Source organism: Narcine bancroftii, chromosome 7 (assembly GCF_036971445.1).
Source record: "Narcine bancroftii isolate sNarBan1 chromosome 7, sNarBan1.hap1, whole genome shotgun sequence".
Taxonomy (NCBI): Eukaryota; Metazoa; Chordata; class Chondrichthyes; order Torpediniformes; family Narcinidae; genus Narcine; species Narcine bancroftii.
Genome location: NC_091475.1, coordinates 176,363,961 through 176,387,209, shown reverse-complemented (window position 1 = coordinate 176,387,209; position 23,249 = coordinate 176,363,961). Strand labels below are relative to the sequence as shown.

The following is a 23,249-nucleotide window of genomic DNA, read 5'->3' as shown; positions in this document are numbered from 1 at the left end:
GGATGCACAAGGAGGGTGTCTTTGGCTAGGGCATCTTTGGTTGCTTGGAAAGCCTCAGTCGCTCCTGTGTCGATTTAATGTCTTTACTGGGCCCTGCCATGAGGGGAAATAGCAGACTCATGATGCGGGCCACTGCAGATATAAAGCGGTGATAAACATTGACTATACCTGCAAACTCTTGCAGTCCCTTCACGGTTGTTGGTCTGGGGAAGGAACAAATAGCATCCACTTTGGTGGGTAACGACCTAGCCCCATGTTGGTCAATGAGATGGTCCAGAAATTCAATTGTCTCTCAGCCAAATTGGCACTTGGTTGGATTGATGGTTAAACTGAACTCACTTAGCCGGTAGAACAATAGTCTTAAGTGAGCAGCATGTTCAGTGTGGGTGTGGCTGGCTATTAAAATGTCATCAAGGTAGATGAAGGCGAAGTGCAGATCCCGGCCCACTGCGTCAATCAATCTCTGAAAAGTCTGAGCTGCATTTTTCAGCCCGAATGGGTTGCAGAGGAATTAGAACAATCCAAAGGGGGTTATGATGGCAGTTTTTGGAATGTCATCGGGGTGAACTGGGATCTGATGTCCGCTTTAGAAAATATCCGTGCCCCTTGCAGATTAGCAGTGAAGTCCTGGATATCTATTGGGTGTGGGCGTCATTAAGGTGCTGGTAGTCTCCACACAGCCTCCAACCTCCAGCTGCTTTAGGTACCAGATGGAGGGGGGAGGCCCATGGGCTATCGGAGCGCCACACAATGCCGAGTTCCTCCAACTTTCAAAACTCTTCTCTAGCCAGGTTGAGTTTCTCGGTGGGAAGACGCTGCACCCTGGCGTGGAGGGAAAGGCCTTCCATCATCATTTGGTGTCTCACCCCGAGTTTGGGTTCTGCTGAGTTGAAATGGGGCATAGTGACGGAGGGGAATTCCGTCCGCTAAGACTCGAATGAATTAGTTGTCGGCAGTACTCACCGAGTGTAGATGGGGGTTTGTACATTTGGTGCCCTTGAGCAAGAGTGTCTGAAATGCCCGGGCATGTACCAGCCGATGCCCCTTAATGTCCACCAGTAGCGAGTTGGGTCTCAGGAAATCGGCACCCAGTAACGATTGTTGTACAGCTGCCACTGTAAACTTCCAGGTGAATTTTTTGTCCCCAAAATGAAGGGGAATTGTACAGGTGCCAAATATCCGAATGTTGGAACCATTTACTGCTTGAAGCTCTCGGCCAAACTTACCGCTGCAGGCTTCTAGGCCGGACAGGGGAAGGACGCTGTACAGTGCCCTGGCGTCCACCAAGAAACTTCGGCCCGACAGGAAGTCTTGGATGTGGAGGAGGCTATGCAGTTGGCCGGTTGTTGCTGTCATCAATGATGGCCGACCTTGACGTTTCCCTGGAACGCACAGGGAGAGTGGCATCAACAGGCCATGGTACCCCACTGTTGATGACAGAAACAGTACATCTCACTGGTGGGGTGTGTTGATCAGGTGGTCAGTCAGTTGGATGGTCAGTCGGATGACAGGCTTCCTTGTTGGGGGCATTGCTGATGAGGTTCCATCAGCTGTTCAAGTGAAACGCTGCTCATAGCACATCTGCTTGGAAAGCCACGATGAGCAGCCAGATGTTTTCAGGCAGCCACTTCAATAAGATCTGCTGGAACAGCAGGCAAGAGGTCTGGCCATCGTTCTGAAAGAGCATGTCACTCATGAGGGCAGAAGGGGCCCCGTCCCCTAAACTGTTGAAGTGCAGCAGTTGGGCCGCACACTTGCACTTTTAGAGCCCAAAAGTGTGGGTTAATAGCTCCTTGATGGCCACATACTTTCCTTGCTGCAGGGGCTGCTGGAGGAAGTCAATGATGCAGACTGCTGTGTCTTGATCAAGGGCGCTGACCATGTGGTAGTAGCATATATTGTCTGCAGAGATCTGGCAAATGGCAAACTGCGCCTCAGTCTGCTGGAACCACACCTGTGGTTACGACGTCCAGAAGCCTGGTAGCTTCAATGCTACAACATTGATTGTAGGTTGTTCTTCCAATATTGGGTCCAAAGCGTCATTTGGACCAATCAAGGTCACCACAGTGGCAGGGTCACTACGGTTATAGTTCAGATTATAGCTCGAGGTAGAAAGAAGATTCGCACACCAAGGGAGTGTAATTGACACTGACTTTATTGGGCTGCAGCTCTGCCTTTTCTAGGCATTCAGCCACATCATCACTGGGGCGTGGCTTGAGCAAGGCCAGCTGTTGATTGGTTGTCCTGGATGCGCAGGCTCAGATGGACGCCCTGCGATCCACTGGCTGTGATTGACCGGTAATCCTATGGCCTATGGAAATGAGCGTCTCATCTCACGTGCCGTCTGCTTGAACGTTGTGTTCAATGACTGTTTGCTGTGTCGGCCCGTGGAGTGGGCCACAGGCTGCTACAATACTAGCATTTAGAGACAAAAAAGAGAACAAAGGAAACACATTCAAATGGAAAGTTACTGCGTAGCCACATTTGAGTTGGTTTCTTGAAATTGTTAAATTCAACATTAGATCCCAGGGTCTGCAAATACCCATATCTTACACCCATATGTAAGATGCTGATGCCGTACATGGATGCCAATGTGGATACATATTCCAGTAGTAGCCTTGCAGAATGAATGGAGATACTCAGCAAAGGCTTATCAGCCTTTAGGGTAAGATCAAGCGCAGTTCATCTACTGAGAGCAGATCAACAGGATCCGTGAGAATGTGCCTCATGAAGAAGAGGAAAGGTAACTGAGAGCAGAAGAGACTGTCTGGTATGAGGTGGCCTGCTGATGCAGGGTAGGATCTATGCTGATTGGGGGACCAAATTAACACCCTTTCCAGCAGCACCAGTCCTATGAAGATGGCCATGGCAGCAAATTACTCGAGAGGACAAAGAATACAGAACACCATCAGGTGGCAGTAAAGGACATGAGTGAAGGCTCCCTGATTTCCTGGGACCTCTTTGTCAGGAAAGTGTGAATGCCTCAAATTTGCAGCAGTCCAAAGGATATTGACTGCCTCCAGGATGTAATGAATAACAGTAACTTTGCTGTGACCTTCAAGAACCTGGCAGAATGGCAGAGGATACTCTGGGACTTCCAGAAGGGGAATGTGGCTCCACTATCTCTTTTTAAGGCACAGCCATTTTTCACACTGCCAATGCAGAAGGATCAAGTGATAGTGGTACACATGTTCAACCCATGTGTGCCAGTAGTGGATGTCCACCTTCTTGGGTCATTATGTCATGTGGACATCAAAGACACATTTAGAATCTGGACCAGCAAATGCAAAGTTGAGGTGAAGCTGAGAGAGAACAGTAAAGAGGCCATAATCCACCACCACTCCGTGTTCGCCATTTGAGGTAACCGTGGCTACTTGCTCTATGCTGGACAGCCCAAGCTGTGCAGAAACTGATAATAAACCTGGGGATGTGGTGGCCCAATGCAATGCAGTCATCTGCAAAAACTGCAAGGAATGTGCCAAGAGCAAGTGCTGAAACTTGTGTGGAGAAGCAGGCCTCCTCTCCAGAAACGGCTCAAAACATGTTGCTGTCAACACACATGGTCAACAATACTACTCCAGCCGAGGTCAAAACCCCCTCAACTGTGACAGAGACCCCAGAAAAGACTGAAACCAGGGCAAGCAAGGACACCCCATTTCCAACCCTCAAACCCCAGCCACAAGGGGGCCTCTCCCAAGGAAGTAGAGTCAATAAAAGAGGGAGCTGCTGAGGAAAAATGAAAAGCAGTCAAGAAACTCAACCCAAAAAAATTTCACAAAAAAACTGGCAACCAAAACTGCAAGCAGTGGGAAGAAAGGGGTGAAGTGGGAAGAAAGGGGTGAAGTGGGAAGAAAGGGGTGAAGTGGGAAGAAAGGGGTGAAGTGGGAAGAAAGGGGTGAAGTGGGAAGAAAGGGGTGAAGTGGGAAGAAAGGGGTGAAGTGGGAAGAAAGGGGTGAAAGTGGGAAGAAAGGGGTGAAAGTGGGAAGAAAGGGGTGAAGTAGGAAGAAAGGGGTGAAGTAGGAAGGGGTGAAGTGGGAAGAAAGGGGTGAAAGTGCAAAGAAAAGCCAGCAACCTCTTGTCACCCATGAATGAAGTCAGCACAAGTGCTGGACGAAGGCAGAGGAAGCGCCAAGGTGGAGGGGATAGAAAGGAAGACAATGTGTTACAAGTAATCCCGATTGTGGGACATACAGCTCCCAGCGACACCCCCCCAGGTCTGGGAAACCAGGAGCAGTGCCAGAGGCCTTCATCACCCCTCCCTCCCCCCCCCCCCCCCCCCCCCCGCAACTGCCAGCACTAGGAGACCAGTAACAGTGCAGAAGCTGTTGCGCTTCCTAGCTCTGAGAGAAGAACAGAAATCAGGCGTGAAACAGGAGCAAAGATTAATTGCCACCAGCTTCACCTGCAGAGACCCCACTCTGAGATCACTTCTAGTTCCTGAGCCCAAAATCAGTGCTGCATTTCACCAAAGCTGTGGGCATGAGGTCTCAGGCTATTTACACTGGGAAAAGTAAGGACTGTGAATGCAGTATACGATTTATAAACAGGTGGGGGGGGGGGGGGGGGTTGGGCAGGGGAAAATGATTGTCACGCCTATGGTCTGGGCACATTTCTGCAGGGAGGTAACTTTGCAATTACTGAGGTTAAGAAGGTGATTGGGGGAGTGTCTCCTCACGACACCGCGCTCCATCTGATCAATGTGCAGACCTCGCCCGTGCAGAGCGAAAGGCTGGCCATCTTCCAGCAGTTCCTACTGTTGCTGGTAATGTCCAGACCAATCGTTCTGCCCGGTGATTTCAACTGCATTTTTTTTTACAGCTGGTCGACCTGGCGATGCCAGCAGCAGACTGGACAGCTCTCTCCAGATTTTTGATGGAGATGATAAAGAATGCACAGCCATACAACATCTTCAGCAACCGCGCAGGTGGAGCACAGCACAGCCCACCTGATCGAGATCAGTGGGCTCTACCAGGTCTCGGAGATACTTCCTCTTCATGTTGAAAGCGGTCATGGTTAGAACCACTGATGTGACGCTGGTGTTCTTCCCTGTTCACTGTCCGCTTTACACCCTCCTGTCATCTGCGAGAGGAACAAAAGGCAGGCAGGGGAACACAGAAGCTGAACATGAAGTTGCTGATCCCAGGGAATGTAGAGGAACATAGAGAACTGTAAAGCCATTCTTTGATTCTCCTGTGAACTGGCAGGAAGCGACCAAGGAGAACATCAAGAGGCTCTTTATCAAGGTATTTGGAGAGCAAGACAGAGACAGAGGGAACTAAGCCAACTCCAGACTGACCTGCAGCAACTCCTCCTTATGCATTTGAGGGGGGGTGAATGTGAAGGACTAACTTCAAGAGGTGACAGAAGTGACAGCTTACCAGCTGAGTTCTACATGTCTGTGGGACTGAGTGAGCTTGGACCTGTTGGCAGGCAGCACGACAGACTTCATGACAAAGGGCATCATCACCATCATCTTCAAACAGAAGGGGGTGAAGGGGATATCAAGGATCAGAGATCAATATCATTGTTAAATGTTGTCACATTTGTGGCCCGAAATGTGAAGTTAATAAAACATTAAACACAAGTTTTATCAGGTAAACTTCTCAGTGTCTTTTTATTTTCCCGTTTCCTTTGTTCTCCTGCTTGTGTTCTTATCTCTCTCTCTCATACCACGTGACTTCCGGTACATCTCATACTTATTATCATGACATCCCTCCTTTAATCAGAAATAAACTTTACCTTCACTTACCAATATCCCTCGGAAACATACAAACATCGTAACTAATGGTAATACTATAACTCAACTACATAAAATTTACTTCCTACAGCACTCATACATGCACTTTATGATATAAGATTAAATACTGTCCCAAAGTTCTTATTAAAATTATGGCACAAAGTCTTCGTATCATTTGGGCGCTTTCCGGTTTCGTTTCAGCCTGCCTGCGATATTGTCGTCGCTTCTCGGTTGTTCACTCTCGGCGTCGAAAATACTGCTCACCACGGCTTCGGGTGTTTCTGGCGCTCTAGTCACTTCATCAGGAGTGCTGGTAACTGCCTCTGGAACACCATCAGGTCTCTCAGTTTCAGCATCTCGTATTGGCCTTTCAACCTCTTCGCTCGATGTATCTCTGGACTGGTACCTTTTTACACCTGATACATTTCTCTTATACAGGACTCCAGTCGGAGACTTGACTGTCACTATACTGCCACTTCTGGATACGACAGTGTAGGGTTGATGGTAATAAGGTGTGTCTAGCTTACCACCATTCTCATGCCTCACCAGAACATTATCTCCAGGCATGATGTCTGAGTACCTGGCTCCACGTCTCAAATCTGTGTACAGCTTTGCTGCTCCTTTCTTTTCAGCATCGTGGTCCCTCATCTCCTGGTCGTCCCAGATTTCCTTTATTTCGGGCATTTTTGTGCGGATTTTTCTCCCAAAAAATGCTTCTGCAGGACTTTTTCCTGTGGTTGCATGAGGCGTTGCCCGATAGACAGCCACATAAGATAGCAATGCTTCTCGCCAATTTTGTCCTGCGTGAGCAATCCATAATCGTTTTTCAATGGACTGATTTTGTCTCTCTACTTCCCCGTTGGCTTGCAGCCATTTCGGAGTTACTTTATGATGGTGGATACCTGTGGTCCTCATGTATTCCGCAAATGTCTCTGAAATGAATTGTGGACCATTGTCAGAGTATAATGTAACAGGTAATCCATATCTTGCGAATATCTCTGCTAATGCTTGTATTGTTTTTTCAGTGGTTGTGGACTTCAACACCACGTACTCATAGTATCTGCTGTAGTAATCTATCACTAGCATAATTGATTCACCCGTCGGTAAAGGTCCAAGAAAATCAACAGCTACGTCGATCCATGGTCCTGTTGGAAGTTGCGTTCACCGGATCGGTTCTGGCGGATTACTCCTACTTGTGATTTGACATCCGTGACAAGTTTTAACAAATTTCTCTGCGTCCTTATCACAACTTGGCCACCATACCTTGGTCCTGAGGTTTTGCTTGGTACCAACAATACCTAGGTGTCCTTCATGCGCTAAGGATACGATCTTCGGTCTCAATCTTTGCGGTATCACCAATCTGCAACCTCTTAATACACACTGTCCGATGCAACAAAGTTCGTCTCTAATGGGAATGTAAGCCTTGTGAGTACACTTGTCCCATTGTCCACTCTGTATGCATTCTCTTACTTCCATGAGTTCTGGATCACGTTCGGATTCTCTCTCGACTTCCTTCGTAGTCACAGCTTTCGGTGTCGCCTGAATAGCTATGAAGCGTACAAAGCTCTCTGTTTCTGTTCCCAATTCTGACTTGGATTGTGGACCACCATCCTTCACCAATCTGGACAGCGGATCTGCAATGTTTGCTTTCCCTGCAATGTGGATTACTTTATATTTGTAGGGTTGTAGTCTGAGTACCCATCTCTCTATTCTGGCACATGGTTTGGATCTAGGTGCATAGATCACCTCTAATGGTTTATGATCTGTGATGAGTTCAAATTCAATGCCGTATAAATATGCATGGAACCTCTCACAGGCCCATACAAGTCTGAGTGCTTCTTTCTCTGTCTGAGAGTATCTTCTTTCCACATCTGATAACGATCTGCTGGCATAGGCAATGATTCTTGGTCCTCCATCATGCATCTGGACCAACACGGCTCCTAAACCAACCGGGCTGGCATCTGCTATGACTTTGGTTGATGCCGCCGGATCGTAATATCCAAGAGTTTTTGCATCTGTCAGGCTTTGCTTCAGCGCTGTGAACGCTTTCTTCTGCTCAGATCCAAAATGAAATGGTACACCTTTCCTGGTTAGTTTCCTTAGAGGTTCTGTCACTGTAGCGAAATTAGGAATGAACTTTGCACAAAAATTGACCAATCCCAGGAAACTCCTCACCTCTGTTGCGTTCTGAGGTGCACGTGCCTCCTCAATAGCTTTCACCTTGGCCTCTGCAGGGTTTAGTCCTTCCCATGTAAGTCTGTGTCCCATGAAGTCCATTTCTGACACACCGAACTGGCACTTGTTTCCATTCACAGTAAGGCCTGCCTCCTGTAGTCTAGATAGTACATGCCTCAACCGTTTGTCATGCTCTTCCTTCGTTGGTGCATGGACTATGATGTCGTCAGAAATGTTGGCAACTCCAGGAATGCCTTGAATCACTCGATGGATTTCATGCTGGTAGATCTCCGAAGCTGCATTAATTCCAAATGATAGTCTCTTCTAACGATACAATCCACAGTGAGTCACAAATGTTGTCACATCTCGGGAACCTGGATCCTGCTCTAATTGACGATAGCCCCATTTCAGATCAATTTTTGAGAATATCTTACTGGTAGTTAGTTCTTGAAGTATTTCCTCCATTGTTGGTATAGGGTGTCGTTCTCTAATTAGCCATTCTCATTGGCCATTCTCATGTCAACACATAGTCTTATGTCACCCTTTGGTTTGGGCACAATCACTACTGGACTGACCCATTGCGTCGAATGTTCCACCGGTTCAATAATGTCTTGTTCGATCAATTCTTTAATTTTGGCTTCGACTTTCCCACGAAGTCCAAACGGAGTTCGGCGCATTGGTTGTGCCTTGGGTTTGACCGTTTCATCTACCGCTAGCTTCAATTGTCGACCTTTCAGCTTTCCTACTCCTTGGAAGACTGCGGGGAATTCTTGCTTCATATCCTCGTATAACTGAATTGAATTGACACAAGCTCCAATATGAAGTATTGCCAGGTCTTGCGCTGTGCTTCTACTCAGCAATGGTTCTCCCCTCTCTTCTATGACCATAAACTCTGCTTCGGTGTACTTATCTCCAGCTTCAACAGTTGCAGTAAAACATCCAATGGTCTGCAATGGCTTGGTTGCTGTGTATGGATACAGTTTCTTGGAACACTTCTTTGAGGTACAGATGATCTTATTCTTTTTCAACTTCTCCCATAAATGTCGATCAATCACATTACTGTCACTGCCTGAGTCTACAATGACCTGCACTATTACTCCACCAATGATCACTGAGACCTTCTCATGATGTACTTCATTCAACGTAAATTGGTAACAACTCTGTTCCTCCTGGGTATCATCATCGTCACTGTCTATCTGGCGAATGGTATCTTTCTTTCCAGGATACTTTCCTTTCCCCCAGGCTTTGCCTTTGGAAGTTGTACTCTTCCTCTTCTGGTCTGCATTGGACTTGCTTTTGCACTTCTTTGCAAAGTGGTCCTTACCTCCGCACTTTCTGCAAACTTTGCCTTTGGCCGGGCAATATGTGTCTTTTCCAAAGTGACCTCGGTTTCCACATCGATAACACTCCACGTCCTGTGTCGACGTATATCTTGGCTGGTTATGGCGATGTGAGAGCCTCTTAATTTGCTGGCTTGAGTTGTCTTTCAGGGTCATGGTATGCAATTGCCCTTCAACAGCCTCTAATGCAGCAGCAATGGTTAAAGCATCAGTGAGTTCCAACTCACTCCCTCTTTCCAGTAGACGTCTTCTGAGTTTATCTGATCTGCAGTGCTGTACGACTTGATCCAATAATTGGTTGTCCAAATCAGCTGGCATGTAATTGCATCCAACAGCTAGCTGGTGTAGTCTCGTCACGTACTGAGCAATTGTCTGGCCATCTTCTTGTCTCGTTCTCCGAAACAAATGGCGTTGAAATGTAGCATTCGGTGTCACTACATAGTGTGCATTTAATGCATCTACCGCTTTCCGGTACTCATCCTTTCTTCCAGTATTCAAAAGTGTCTTAAATGTTTCCCGAACTGAGGGTCCCGCAGTGAAAAGAAGTAACGCCCTTCTCTGCGCTTTTTGTTCAACTCTACCGGTATCTAGAAATAGGCCATGACTGTCGGTGTAGGATTCAAATTCTTCCAGCCATGCCTTCCACTTCACACTTACAGTGCTTGCATCACCAGTCGGGTCAAAATGAGCAATTCCACTATGTGTTAGAAAGTCACTGTCTGCACCAGCCATGAGGAAATATTTCAGCCCCAAAAGTACTGAGACAAAGAGAAAATTCTTATCACCTTGAAGTTGTCTGTAATCCTCTGTAATCTTGTTTAGTCTTTAATTTTCTTCAAGCTTCTTTCATCCTCGTCGCCAATGTCACATTTGTAGCCCGAAATGTGAAGTTAATAAAACATTAAACACAAGTTTTATCAGGTAAACTTCTCAGTGTCTTTTTATTTTCCCGTTTCCTTTGTTCTCCTGCTTGTGTTCTTATCTCTCTCTCTCATACCACGTGACTTCCGGTACATCTCATACATATGCATTATCATGACAAATGTTGCCTACAAAAGCCTGTGCAAAGCCATCACCAATTAAGTCAAGTTGTCCTGGGACAGTTGATCCACCTAGACCAGACCTGCAGGGTTCAGGGCAGGAAAATCTCTGACAGACTCACACTGCTCAAAGATATGTGCAGGACAGGGGGTGCACACTTTCCTGGTCAACTTAGACTAGGAGAATGCTTTCGACTGGATATCACACATGTATATGATGGATGTGGTCTCCACAATGGGCTTTTGGAAAGGAATCTGAAATTGAATTAACCTGCTCTACACAGACATCCATAGCACAGTCCAACTCAATGGGTAGGAAACAGATAACTTACATCAAGTCTGGAGTCAGGAAGGGTTGCATGCTCTCTCCAGTTTTAATTGTGTGTTGCATTGAGCCCATTGCTGAATCCATCAGGATAGATGAGGGCATAAGTGGAATGATATTGCCAGGCAGTGGAGGCACTCAGGTCAAAGCCTTCCTGCACATGGGTGACGTTGCCGTCTTCTGTTCAGATACACGATCTTCAGCCTGATCAGCATCCATGGCCAGCTTGACTCTACATTGAGTGCCAGGGTAAACCAGAAGAAGAGCAAGGCAATGCTGTTCAGTAACTATTCCGACTGGTTTACTCCCTCCACTGTCAAATCTGACTACCTGAAGGTGTTGGGAATCTGGTTTGGAGGGACCGAGGCATGCAACAAAAATTGAATTGAGTAGATCTCTCTGATTTACAGTATGTTCCCAACAGGCATCCAAAACTGCTGGAAGACTATCAACTCAGTAAAGAGATCCCCTTAAGTCAATATAAATAGATTTTTTCTAGTTTGGATGATAGTTCTAAGACATTTATTTCTATTTTTCTTTGTGTTATTTTTTGATTACTTTTTGGGGATTCCTTATCTTTTCTATTTGGGTTTTAAAAGCCATCATGTAACATGATCAGTATACTATATAAGAATTTTGAATGTGAATGCATGTATGACTTGAAAAATACAAAAATTTTTTTTTAAAAAGAGAAAGATGCCCTTTGGTCTGCCCGAAACTTGTTGGTCCTTCAGCACAAGGTGATGTTGGTGAGGGAATGCTCCCAACATTCCATGCTACAGGGGTGCGTGCTGAGGCATGTACTGAGGCTTGGCGCAGGAAGAACCACAATGGTGGCCATGCTGCAAAATAGAAAATGAATGTAATAATGTATGGATATGACACTAAGTGTGCAAAGAAACTTTGAATGGTTTTCTTTTTGTAAATAATTTATTGTGAATAAAATCTAGTTTTGTTTAAAAAAAAGTCTGGCTTTGGGCATCAATGGCCAATGGAGACGGTTGAAGGCAGAGGGCAGAAGTGGGACAGAGTTAATTCTGTCAAACTGGAATTCAAAGCTCCGGAAAATAACTAACAGGGGAAATAAAAGAAATCCTTATACAGTACAACTCCGATTAGCCGAAATCGGATTATCCAAAATCCTGTGTCATCCAAAATTTTTGGACTCGGAAGTGATGTCTGTTCGGTTCTGAACTTTTTGTCAGATAATTGAGGATTTCATAAATCCTCATTTATCTGAAAAATCTTGAAGAAGAAATGATGTAATTTCTCCTCCGAAAAATGGTGGATAAATGAGGATATCCAAAGCAATCAAAAATCCTCAGTTACCCAAAAAATTTTTTTCAGAGCTGAGCTGATGTCACAGGTTGAACATATTTGGAATTTTGGAAAAACCTCGGAGTAGAATGTCGAGTTTTTAGTGTGGGGTTTATCTTATTTTGTTTAGGTTGTTTTTTTCGTTAGAAATAAATGTTATTTCATGCTTCAAAAGCCTTCCCAGCTGTTTGTCGTTGTTTAAACTCTGTTACACGTGATTTGATATTCTTACTGGGCTGTTTAAAAAAAAAAGACCAGCTTATCTGAAAATATTGTTTATCCGAAATAGGCCCGGACCCAACTATTTCAGATAATCGGAGTTGTACTGTACTTCCTTCTTTAGAACATTTTAAAAAATATTCTGCCAATATGAACATCTAACTGTCCACAACCGACTGCAGGCTACTGAAACATTGTTATGAGCCCAGAGGATCACAAAACACAGCAGCAATAGATATTCACCAAGACAAATGGTTACTTAAACAAAAGTTTCTTTTAATTATCTTTAAACATGAAAATAGAATCACATTTTAACTTATCACTATTGACTTAACTAACCTACCTTAACCCCTTTCTAATTCTAAGCGCACGTGTATGTAATGTGTGTTTAAATTCAGAAAAGTTCTTTGGTTCAGAGTCACATCTCACATCTCATTCCTCCAAGTTCACGGGTTGCAGGCAATTCTTATTCTATGCACAGAATTTAACATTTATAAAGTTCATCAGGCATTGGTGCTTGAAAGGTAAATGGTTACCACTCAGGAAGGTTCTTGTCGGTTTTCAGAGAGATTCGTTGCACGCTGACACCCACAACTGATTTACTTCCATCAGCCACTTCAGTGTCTTGCCGAAGAAACTTGCCCCCTCAGGGTTCTCCAGATGATAACTTCTTTCTTTCAGATCACCACAGAGTTCCTTTTTGTTTATCTTATTCCAAGTTAAACATTATGCAGCCAGTTCTCTCCTCTTGCATGAACCATAAGGGCTTTGACCAGGCTGAACTAAGCACTCACAACCTGTCTTCCGAATAGGGTTTTCCACAAGCTTGCCAGCTTGTCCTGTTCCAGTTCCAGTTGATGCTGCTGACTGTAAAACTGTAGAACTAATTTCCGAGTCTCTCTCTCTCACAGAAAGCCTGTTTTACTCCCTCTGCTTGCAAAACCACATGACCCTCCTAGAACAGCAAGTTCCACTCCAGACAGAATGTGGCTCTGACAAGCTCTTTCATCTGTTGCCTTTTTGTAAACAACAATCCATCAGTGAAGTCTCTTGGACACTCTCCAAAGCTTTTGCAAAGACTGTTGGCCCCAACATGTCTAGCATGGGCAGAGCTCCAGTATTTTAAATGAGATCTGTTTTAATGTATTTGTATGTGACCTACACTAAAACCAGCCCCAATTTATCTCCCAAAAACATATCTATATTCTGTCACAAACATATTCTGGAGTTTTCAGGTATTGCTCAGACTAGCAAAGAGTGATTGTTGCATACTGCTAGCAGAATTTTATGAATGTGTATTCTGGGCTAGACTCTGGGTGAATAATGAAAATCAGGAATCTTAGGACAGCAACCACAAAAATACACGAGAAGATCATGCATAATGTGAATTTTCAAAAATATATAATCATACTTCAACGATTCCAAGTGGTGATGTACAGATAGTGTCAGGTTTTCAAAAGCTCATAAAGATATGTAACATTTTGACAAGCTTGACTGCTCTCACTGTAGTGCTCAAGGCCACAGTAACTTTCAACTTCTTGGTTTCTCAGGAAAGCCAGAAATCATACTCAGGATATCATTGATTGTACCTGTACTCTTAAGGTCTCACCACAAAAGCCTGGTTATCTTCATCGATATAAAGGAAGCTTCCAGAGTGTGAAAGCAACCTTTGTTCTTGTGAATTTTCTTCTCATCAAACACGTATCCAAAAATAGTGATCTCCTCAACACAGAGCGTGACTGTTAGGTTATGATTCTCAAGGAGTAGGCTTCCAAATTGTGAATAATAAATTGTCAGTTATGATCATGAAATAGTGAAATCAAATTTAACATGCTGCATTTTATCATTAGCTGGATCAAACTTCAAAGCCTTGAGGAGACTAAATCCAAGGAAAGCATCTGGTATGGACAGAGTACCTGGCTGAGTACTTTAAACCTGGGTCGACCAACAGGCTATTGTATTCACGGACATCTTCAACCTCTCACTCCGTCAGGGTGTGGTGCCCACCTGTTTCAAACAAGCTTCAATTTACTGGTGCCCAAGAGCATGGTAATCTGCCTAAATGATGATCAAACATAGTACTCACACCCACAGTGATGAAGTAGTGTTGTGAGAGGCTGGTGTTGAAGCATATCGACTCCTGTCCCAGCAGCAACACGGATCTGTTCCAATTTGTCTTCTGTACCAACTGTTCCACGGCAGATACGTACATCATTGGCTCTACACAAACCCTGGAATACCTGGACAGCAAAGATCCATACATCAAGATGCTCTTTATTGACTACAGTTTGGCATTCAACACCATCATCTCCTTAAAACTAAACAGCAAACTCCAAACCCAGGACCTCAATGCCCCACATTACAATTGGATCCTGAATTTTATCACTTCCAGAACCCATTCAGTGTGATTGACAAGAACATCTCCTTCACAATCTCCGTCAGCACTAGAGAATCACTGGGAGACATACTTAGACCCCTACTCTATTTACCTTACACTTATGCTGCATGGCTCCGTATGACAACAACATCATATACAAATTTTCTGATACAACCGTAGTTAGCTGTATCAAAGGGGGCATATCAAAGGAGGGATATTGCCAACTTGGCAGAATACGACTTACTACCATCCATACATACAACTAAAAAAAACTGTATAAATTTAAAAAAAAAAGAAAAATATATGTAAATATAAAAAATTACGCATCAGGTCCCAGGGATTCAGGCAGCCCCTGCAGCTGACAATATACCTGTGGTGTACCCACAACAACCTCTCACTTAATGTCACCAAGAAAAGGAGCTGACAATAATTTTAAGAAAGGAAAACGAGAGATACACGATCCAGTGATCATTGGGGGAATCAGAGGTGGAAAGGGTGAGCAACTTCAAATTCCTGGAGGTCACTACCTAAGACGACCTGTCCTGGACCCATTATATTAATGCCACTGTGAACAATGCATGTCAGTACGTCTACTTCCTCCAATGTTTGCAGAGGTTTGGTACGACATTGGAAACCTTTGCCAACTTCTACAGATGTGTAGTAGAAAGTGTGCTGACTGGATGCATCACATCCTGATTTGGGGGCATCAATACCTTTGAGCAAAAAACCCTTCAAAAGGCAATTGAACAGCCCAGTACATCATGGGCAAAACTCTTCCCACCATCGAGAACATTTACATGAAATGTGGCCATTGGAGAGCAGCAGCATTATCAAGGATCTATACCACCCAGGATATGCTCTGTTCTCGCTGCTGCTATCAGAAAGCAGGTACAGATGCCACAGGACTCATACCTCCAGGTTTAGGAATAGTTGGTATTGCTCAAACATCAGTCTCCTTAACAACAGACTCATTCAGAAACTTATTTATGGACTCGTATTTTGCTCATTATTTATTACTGAATATATATATTTCTGTATTTGCAGCCAGTTTGTTTATAAATCTCTCTTTTACTTACATGTCTTTCTTTCTTTGAGTAGTTTACATTTACCAGTAATTAGAAATTATGCCTAGCCTGCAGGAAAAAGAATCTCATGGTGGTATGTACTTTGACAATAAATTTGAATGATGAACTTGAATGTTTAACAACCGATGTGGAATATATGGAGCATGTTTTCTCTTAGGCATTATTATTAAAGGCTTTAGGGATATGGAAACAGGTATCAAATGAACCATGATATAACTGAGGTTTAAATAGGGCGGAGAAAATAGGATTGTTATATATTACATGGATAGAAATGAACAATATTTGTCAAGGAGAAGGTCATTTCAGGGTTAAATAAAACATCAGCTAGTTCAGAAAAAGTCAATAATGAACAAGAACAAAGTAAGCCTATTGCATAGCAGATAGGTTGTACCTCTATAATCCAGCACTCTGTGGTGTGGCACGATTTCAATCTGCCGCCATGAGTTTGCGGATCTGCTACCAGGGTGGCGCTGTTAGCAGCGCTAATGCACCAAAATATGTTTACACTGCAGCCAAGTGTTTTGGTGATGCAGATCTGTCAATTTCCTATATTCAGCTGTATTTTAGCCCTTCAGGATGTCCTCCAAGAGACCAAGAGGTGTAGAAAATGGTGCTAGTGCTAACAAGTGTTCCCTTAGAGGTCAATTTCTATTTTCGAGCATTTTCTGTCATCTGGCAATGTCACCAAATTAAAGAGGTACATCCTGTAATATTCTGCCTTCATCACCCGAAGTGGCTTGCCTCCATGGTGGTTTTATGATTTCTAGGGTGAATGATGTTGGTAATAGTAAGGACTTCAGACTCTCCCAAAGATGGGGAGGGAGCTATCTTACGAAACTTATTGTTGGTTAGTTTGTGAGGTGGTGAGCTACTTCAACTTGTGCAGATTTCTGCATGATTCTCAACAACATCCTTAATGTTCCTTCATCGTTCTCTTATCAGAGGGGAGGTGGTATTAATTCAAGAGGACGTTAGTATATCTTTGAATATTTTCCTTTGTCTGTTTGGTAATTTTTCCAGTGTTGAAATAGAGTCTGTTTCATGAGTCTGATATGAAGCATGAAATTGAAAGCCTAATTGAATTAACTGAGCACAGTTCAGGCTTCAATGCAGTAAAGTTTGGAAAGGAGAGTTGGTTTGCTTATTCTTCCAGTAGGAAAGTAGGAAAACTTTGTAGAGGTAGCATGAGTGGAATTTTTCCAATACTTTAATGTCAATGCTGTAAGCAGTTAGAATCATATAGAGGACTACTGCCTGGTAAGCAATAGATTTTGTGCCAGGCCTTAGTTTTTCATCATCAGATGCACTTCTCAATGAAAAGAAAGGTAGGGATAAATAAATTAATTGCTCTCAAAATATTGAAAATATTTTGCATGCTTATATTCTCTTCACAAATTTGTAGAATATGGTTTAATGGAGCCACTTTTAAATTCAACTTGAAATGAAAAGTTTCTGATCAATCTTTATCATGTATGTTTTTATTGGTAAAAAATATGGAAATAATTGATAGGTTATCTATCAGATTCATAAATAATTATATTGTCATTTTTCCTATTTAAAAGAAAAAATACACAGACATCACAAATCAATAAATTCTCATTTTTGTACAGGTTAGTTAATCTCTTGAGTTTTGCCCACAGAAATGAATGAGTTATAAACTCAATATGCTTCCCATGTACTGCTCCATTCTTGCTTCTATTTTGTACATTGGCATTTTATCCAGAGTAAAAATAGCGGCCTATGTGAGAATCATAATTATGCAATTACCACATTGCATGGTTGAGGGATAATAAATGTTGGAAAGTATGTTAAAACATGCATTTATGTCAGTAAAGCAAATAAGTAAAAATGTAGACATTATCTGTGCTTATTTAGCACTTTCTTTAGCTCACTGTTCAGTAATTATTAAAAATACCTTATCGTTTGAGCAGTAGACTAGTGAGACTAAATCTGAAACAGCTACCATAGTAAATTAGAATGCTAATTAAGAACACAAAAAGGAGATTTTACTGCATATAATCAAAACCCTTCCACACCACTGAAATGAAAAAGTACCTTTATTACACCCAAATGATCAGAAATATTCTTAATTCATTTAATCAGTTGGAAGAACTGAATCAAATACCCTTTTGGGCATATTCTAATATAAAAGGATTCTTTTTTATAATGGTAACAACTCTAAAGAATGCCTTGCTGGGTTGAAATCAGATTACATAGACAAGGGGAGTCATTGTGAGAGAATATGTTAACAAGAGTACACAGTAACAGAAGCACAGACAACAAATTTACTCAAGAGTCAGGAAAGCAGTCAGTGGAGGGCAGAAAATTTTTGGATGGACAATCTGAACATAAGTTTTCCTGGTGGTCCTAATAAACTAAATGATTGAGTATCCTTTAGATTTTCATTAATGTCTTACCCAGCAGGTAGGCTGATTGTCATACAGGTTGTCTGCCTATCAAGAGGTGGTCTGGAGAATACAGGCTGGCTGTCTATCAAGAGGTGGTCTGGAGAATACAGGCTGGCTGCCTATCAAGAGGTGGTCTGGAGAATACAGGTTGGCTGCCTATCAAGAGGTGGTCTGGAGAATACAGGCTGGCTGTCTATCAAGAGGTGGTCTGGAGAATACAGGCTGGCTGCCTATCAAAAGGTGGTCTGGAGAATACAGGCTGGCTGCCTATCAAGAGGTGGTCTGGAGAATACAGGCTGGCTGTCTATCAAGAGGTGGTCTGGAGAATACAGGCTGGCTGCCTATCAAGAGGTGGTATGGAGAATACAGGCTGGCTGCCTATCAAGAGGTGGTCTGGAGAATACAGGCTGTCTGTCTATCAAGAGCTGGTCTGGAGAATACAGGTTAGCTACCTATCAAGAGGTGGTCTGGAGAATACAGGCTGGCTGCCTATCAAGAGGTGGTCTGGAGAATACAAGCTGGCTGCCTATCAAGAGGTGGTCTGGAGAATACAGGCTGGCTGCCTATCAAGAGGTGGTCTGGAGAATACAGGCTGGCTGCCTATCAAGAGGTGGTCTGGAGAATTATGAGAGACTGCAGGAGCTGGAATCTGAAGCAACAAACAATCTGCCATAGGAACGCAGTGGATCAAGCAGCATTAGTGGGAGAAACAGTAGTTGATATTTTGTGCGGAATTTTTAAAAAAAATCAACACTGAGGAAAAGGAATACAGAAGCCAGTGTAAAGAGGACAAGGCCTCATATGGGATTGATGAACCAGATTGAGGTGAAACATGACAGAGGCAAAGGATTAGTAGATGCAAAAGGGGGAAGAGAAAGGCAAGAGAAACAGTCATTATTTAGGTTGAAGTTAGTGTTTAGGAGACAAAGTCTGCCAGAGCTGGAATCTGCTATGTAGAAGTGAGAATACTGATATAAAGAGAGACCAGATGAAACTGCAGGGGTAGGTGAGGGAGGAAAGAGTGGAAGAAACTAGTGGGGATAGGGGTGTGAGGGATGAACCAAAGTATAGGGAAGCATAAAAGTATTAAAAAAAAACAAAAATCTGTAGACATTTGTGACTGAAGTGAAAACACAAAGCTGGAGAAACTCAGCAGGTCAAACTGTATCCTTTATATAACAAAGGTAAAAATACATAACCAATGTTTCAGGATTGAGTCCTTCATTAGGGTATGGAAAAGTGTCAGCAGGAATCCGAATAAAAGAATGGCAGTGGGAAGGGGAGGTGTGATCACAAAGGCAGGAGGTAATAGGTGGAGAAGGGAGGGAGGGGACTGTAGCAAGCAAAGGAAGGAGGGATGGCAGGGTGAATAGAGAGGGAAGGGAGAAGGGAAGTGAGGAGGGAAGGTTGGGGGAGAGGAGACCAGGTTAGAAGAAATTGGAAAAGTCGATGCCATCTGGCTGGAGAGTGCCAAGACGGAAAAACAGGTGTTGTTCATTTACAGGTGGTCTTGATGGAATAGCAAATAAAGTCATGGATAGACACGAGTATGGGAGTGTGACACAGAATTGAAATGGTTGGCTACTGGGAGGTCACTGGTATGGATGGAGCAAAGGTGCTCAGGAAAGTGATCACCCAGTCTTCGCCCAGTCTCTCTGATGTAGAGAAGGCCACAAAGGGAATAGCAGATGCAGTAAATCTATCCTGTGGATACACAAATGAAGTGTTGTTTCACTTGAAAGGCTTGTTTGGCGCCTTTGTGGTAAGAGAGGAGGTGTGAGTGCAAATATGGCACCTCCTACGGCCACAGAAGAAGGTTCTGGGGGGGTACGATTGGAAAGGAGTTATAAGTGCATGAAGGAATCACGGAGGGAGTGGTTCTTATGAAAGGAAGAGAGGAGAGGGGAAGATGGGTCTGGTAGTAGGATCCAGAGGATAATGTTTTAGATGTAGAAGCTGGTGGGGTGGTTGGTGAGGACAAGGGGGATTCAGTGTTTGTTGTGTCTAGAGGCAGAGAGGGCCAGGGCTGATAAGCAGGAAATGGAGGAGATGCAGGTAAAGGCTGAGTTGACGGTGGTGGAGGGGAAGCCATATTTGTGGAAGAAGCCAGACATTTCAAAAGATCTGGACTGGAAGACCATTCAACCACTGGGTTGTATGCAGCCAACTTGGAATAAGAGATGTTCCCCTAGTTTTGATTGGGCCTTGTTCTGGCACCAAACATACCTTCCCTCCCCACCTTTTTCTTCCTTTCTTAGGGAATGCTCTCTCCATGATTCCCTTGTCTACTTATCTCTCCCCACCCACATCTTCATTACTGCTGGTACTTTCCCCTGTAACACTTGCTCTTATACTGCCTCCTTTACCACCCTCCAGGGTCCCAAACAGCCTATTAGGTCACCTCTCAGCTCCAACTCTACAGTGAAAACAATTCAAGTTTCTCCAAATTCACCTTATAGCTATTACCATCTATATTCCAGGCAATTTTTATCTCTGGGTTTCTTTGTCTAGCTACATTTGCATAAGTTTTCTATCAGCAACTGTTCCAAATTGCTGCAGTTATTTTTATAGCCATCCTGGAATGGAGTTGAAATTCAAAACATTTTGATTATGAGTCTATAAAATGCAATAACATATATGTGTTTCTACTGATTTACTCTGTATATTTAAATACATAACAAAAGGAAATATATTGTTTTAAAAATAACAAAAAATAACAGTTAGGAAATTAAGAATTGTAGAATGATTCACAAAACAATATTTTGAATTCTAGTTAAAATAGAACTGTGAGGGTTGCATTAATGTAGGTCCTGTCAATGGCATATACATAAATAACACAGGGGTTTGTTCAGAGCTTTGTTCCTGTGCTGGTTCGTTGAAATAGCTATCCATTCAGAGCCACTATTTCCTTACTGTTTTTTTTCTTTTTATAAGAAATAAAGTCATATTAAAATTAATTTTCTTCACCCTAGTGCTTTTTAATTAAACTAATGCAAATACACTGCGCTAAAAATGACATGGGAGAATTATTCATAATCTCCTTAATCTTTAGCTCTGAAGCTTAAATTTAGTAAATTGCATGAATAGTTGTGATACGTTAATAAATAAAGTTCATGAAAAGCAACATTGTAAGTATTCTTGATCCACCTTATCTTTCTCTGCTGAGGCCAAGTTTCAACCCTTCAGGGTTGAATAACTGCTTTATTAATGAGCAGAACATGGTCAGGAATGCGGTTACTCCTACATGGCAAACTGATCAGTAGAGACTGGAAATTTTGCTAAGTATTTCCCCTGCTGCTTCTGCAGTAAAGTTGTGAAAAAAAGAGATCGAGTTGACTGGAACTGTACTTGCTGGAATTTAGAATAATGAGAGGGGGTCTTATAGGAACGTAAAAAAATTATGAAAGGCATTAGATGAGATAGAGATACAGTAGGTAAGTTGTTTCCATTGGTGGGAGGGAGTAGAACTAGAGGACACTGCCTTAAGATTTGAGGTAGTAGATTTAAGACAGAGATGAAGCTTTTTTTTCCCCAGAGGGTGGTGGATCTATGGAATTTGCTGCCCATTGAAGCAGTGGAGGCTACCTCAGTAAATATATTTTAGACAAGGTTGGCTAGATTTTTACATTGTAGGGGAATTAAGGGATATGAAGAAAAAGCAGGTAGGTGAGAATGTGCCATGATCTCATTGAATGGCGGAGTAGGCTTGACGGGCCGGATGGCCTACTCCTACTCTTATGTTCTTTAAGAAATCAATGGTAACAAATTGGCAAATACTTCAGCATAAAACAAATCTAAAATAAAAGAAGGAAATGCTGGAAGAATTAACGAGTCAGGCGGTTTCTGTACAAAAAGAAACAATGTGCATGTTTCAGCTTAAATGGAAATGTTACAGATTTTTAAGAATCACAAAGATGGGAGGTTTGGAAATTGCAGAAAGAACAACAGGAGAGATTAAATGACCAAAGAAAAGATGATGCAAAGCAAAAGGGAATGATAAACAGAACAAGGAACAAAAGTTGAAGCTATGGGGATAAACAAGAAAATCTGGAGCTTCTGGGGTTCAGCGAAATACACAAGCAAGCTGAAGAAACACATTCAGCATCCAATAGGAAGTAAAGGGTGGCCAACATTTTGGGCCTGGGTCCTTTGTCAGTTATCAACTTGGTGCACCTGGATCTGGATGTCCTCCTAATTCATAGTTTGAAAAAAAAGGCAGTATATAATTACAGCCAGTAATTATGAAAATATACAGAATGTTATATTTTATTGTTGGGGTATTGAATACAAGAGTATGCTTCAGTTATCTGGGTATTGCCGAGACCTCATGTACGGTGGTGAGTGCAATATTGATCTCCTTATTTAAAAAATGTAAATATAAGGAAATAATCCAGAGCAGGTTTAAGATTCAAGATTTTTTTATTGTTAAGTAATAGCACAGAGCATGTAATATTACACGAAATTGCTTTCTGCCAGCCATAAGGCAGAGTTGCCCTTAGTGTTGTCTGGTACTCCTTATAGTATGAGAGAAAGGGAAGCAAAAGACCCTTCAGAGTTACTGTGTGTCCATGGATTCCCCTTCAACACTTCCACGATGTTTGCAGCCATACAGTCTCCTGTTTAATCCATACCGGACTGATATTTGGAATGGCAGGTTGTCTTATGAGGAAAGACTGAACAGAAACAACTTAAGGAGGCTAGAAAGGAGGGATGTAGAACTGTAGAAGGATGTTTCCTCATGTGGGAGAATTTAGGATGTTCAAATGTAAAAAAAATCCTCAGAAGCTATGGGTCTTTGGCACTATCTTTCTCAAAAGGAAATAGAAGTAGAGTGTTTAATTATACTTACAGCAAGGATAACCATGGGGGTGAAATGTCATCATAGGTAGGGTGAATGCAGAGTTGAGGTTATCATCAGATCAACCATGATCTTCTGAAAATTTGATAGGCAAAATGCCCTATACCTTCTCTTGATTCTGTGCTTTACATTTATAATTGATGTATTCTGCTAAATGATCCCAAAGGTAATGTGAATTTAATACTAAAGGAAAGAATTGTTCAAATGCCTGGATCCCACGAATTCTATTCTAGTTCACATTGCTGGAGCATACATAAAATAATGCTTAAATTAATCAATGTGAATAAATAGAAATTAGAAAATAGACTAACTGAATTTCACCATCACAAAAGTAATCTTTTAATAGTTTACTTATTGGTTTCATTGGA

General features: G+C 42.7%; 1 long non-coding RNA gene across 8 annotated transcripts in view; it reads right to left on the bottom strand.

Annotated features, from left to right (window-relative positions):
• The window catches only part of LOC138739429 (uncharacterized), a 112,696-nt gene that overhangs the window by 85,105 nt on the left and 4,342 nt on the right, over nucleotides 1-23,249 (bottom strand). For 3 of the 8 annotated variants that reach the window (XR_011342234.1, XR_011342233.1, XR_011342232.1), the window contains 2 exons: nucleotides 14,240-14,393; nucleotides 12,465-14,160 (listed from right to left, as the gene is read on the bottom strand). The exons of 4 other annotated variants lie outside the window; for them this stretch is intronic. This is a non-coding gene — a long non-coding RNA (uncharacterized lncRNA). Of the gene's footprint in view, nucleotides 1-12,464; nucleotides 14,161-14,239; nucleotides 14,394-23,249 lie in introns of those variants that run through there. One more of the 8 variants, XR_011342239.1, reaches the window with a different exon arrangement.